This window comes from Myotis daubentonii, chromosome 3 (assembly GCF_963259705.1).
Source record: "Myotis daubentonii chromosome 3, mMyoDau2.1, whole genome shotgun sequence".
NCBI classification, from domain to species: domain Eukaryota; kingdom Metazoa; phylum Chordata; class Mammalia; order Chiroptera; family Vespertilionidae; genus Myotis; species Myotis daubentonii.
Window position 1 is genome coordinate 159,642,474 of NC_081842.1, and position 2,439 is coordinate 159,644,912.

A 2,439-nucleotide genomic window follows, 5' to 3' on the forward strand; every position below is an offset into this window, starting at 1 on the left:
ATCTAAGTCCTCGGGGAAAAGAAAAATCCTGAGATGTAATTAAGACCTGCAGATTCAAATTAAGGTGGAGATTCCTAGATGTAAGTTCTCGGTGGCTACAGATTAAAGAAGCCTCTTGTGAAAATGGCAGGTCTTTAAACCACAGATCTGTGTTTGTCAGCCTCTGGGCTTCCTCTTGCTAAGTAGCCTTAAAGCTACTTAACCGCATTGAATGGACATTTTACTCACTGTTTTACTTGCTTCAAGTCTCTCATACTCAAGCTCGCCCAGTGGCAACTTGTACATAAAAAATTACCTTAGACCTATATCAGAATGGCTAAATAGTTTGATGAAATTTCTTTTAGAATTTGATGACATTGATACTGCAGGTGTTGTTCAATGATCAATTATAACCCTTTATAAATTATAAATCAGTTTAGTTGGTTGTGACCAGCATTAAAAAGAAAAAGAAAAAAGAACATAATAGAATTGCATGGAATATAAGATAGTGAGTAGATATCTAGTATTATATGAAGCTCTTTCTTTAGTTATGTGAGCATTTGTATTGTGACATTAATTGTATTTTTATGTGAATTATAGTCAACCTGAGAAACAATATGATAGCCTGCAGTGGACAAGGGCAAGAACTCCTTACCAACTGTGTGAATCATTCTAAAACTTGATTTTCTTCTCTGGAAATATGTGTAATAAGACTTTCCTAATCGGGTTGTTGTAAGACATGATGTTGGCACACAGTATCTGACTTAGTAAAAACCAAATATTGTTATTCTAGTGGGAGTTATAATGAGAATTGTTTACAATCATACTTGAAATAACATTTGAATCATTTGAAATAATAAAAGTACTTACACTTCTCCCTTAAATAAAGTTCCCTGGTAAACTTTTACCTCCTGAGCACAGAGCCCCAGGGAAGAACTGGGCATTCCCAGGTTAAAACAAAGAAGCCTTTGATCAGTTTGGGATCGCATAGCTGACTCTTTTGAGACAATACAGTAGCCATAACATTTCAGTTGTAAGCAAAAAAAGATATTCTAAAACCCTTCATTTCTTCTTTAACACACTGAGAAGCTGGCCAGACAAACACTACTAAAGAGCCTTACTAGCAAAGAGAGGAGGGCAGCATCGGTTAGGAAGAAGGTGGGAAATGTTTGGCTTCTCAGTTCCCACTGGATTCTGGGTAGAAGAAGGCAGAGAGATAGGTGAGCTCCAGCTCCTCTTCCAAAATTCCTGGGGGTGAGGGTTCACTGGGAGGGAAGTGGGGATGTGGTCGTGAGGGTGAGGGTGAGGGGATGCTGGGGAGAGTGGCTTCCGTCCTCCAAGAGGGATTGCCTTACAGGCTTCTGCTTAAACATGGGGGTTGTTACGTCAAATTAAATTCAGTGGCTTCTCATGTTTTTGTACAGAAAGGTCTGAGTTTAAGCCCCTCAGATTCTCCCTCAGCTTTGGGGGGGGGGGGGGGTGGAGGAGCTATCCAGAAATTCTTAAGCTTCCTGTGGAATATGCCAGGAGGATCTGGCTGAGTTGAAGGACCTGCCCAGCAGGTCCTTTGCCAATGGAGGTTGCCTCAGAGGAATGAAGCCATCTACCTTTAGACAAAGGTCCAATAGGCAGTCACACTCATGTGTCGGCGAAAATGGAGATGGGGACCAGCCAGCAAGGGGAAATGGTGCCCCAGATCATTGTCAGAGTCCAGTGAGCAAACCATGAATGATAACCACTAAGGGCAGTTGCTAGCACTGGGGTATCAGAATGTCCAGGTATGGAGAGGTCACTCCCGAGATCTTATCAGCTCTGGGCGTGGGCCAGACCAGGGAAGCTCTGAGGGCACTCGTGCTCCCCAGGACTCCACCTCCCCTAAGATTATGCACACCTCACTCATGCCACCTGGATCTGGGTGGAGAGGGCAGAAGTTTGACCAGCATATCCCTGACTCACCTAAGCAGAAACTGCATTCAATGACCAAATAAGACTGAATCAACAGTTTAACCAAAATGACTTTTCTAAACTACCTGCTGGGTGTGGGATTGTGGAGAAAGCCTGGTCAGTTTAAAAAAAAAAAGAAAAACAGAAAGAAAGAAAGAAAGAAAGAAAGAAAGAAAGAAAGAAAGAAAGAAAGAAAGAAAGAAAGAAAGAAAGGAAGGAAGAAAGAAAGAAAGAAAAAGAAAACCTCATTTCTTTGCACCTCTGAGCATTCTGTAAATATATTTATGGTGTTTCTAAATTATTATTATTGTGTCATATCATCATATCTATGGGAATTACATTTTCAAAGCCTTTATTTGCGCCAGTCTTTACACCATGGAGTGTTTTGAGTAATTACTCCTTTGGTACAAATGAACAATTATGTAATTTGGATGCCTCTATCACAAACCTCAACTCCAGATGATTATGAAATAATGAGAAAAGGGAGAAGCCAGCCCCCACCACCCCCTCCCTGCA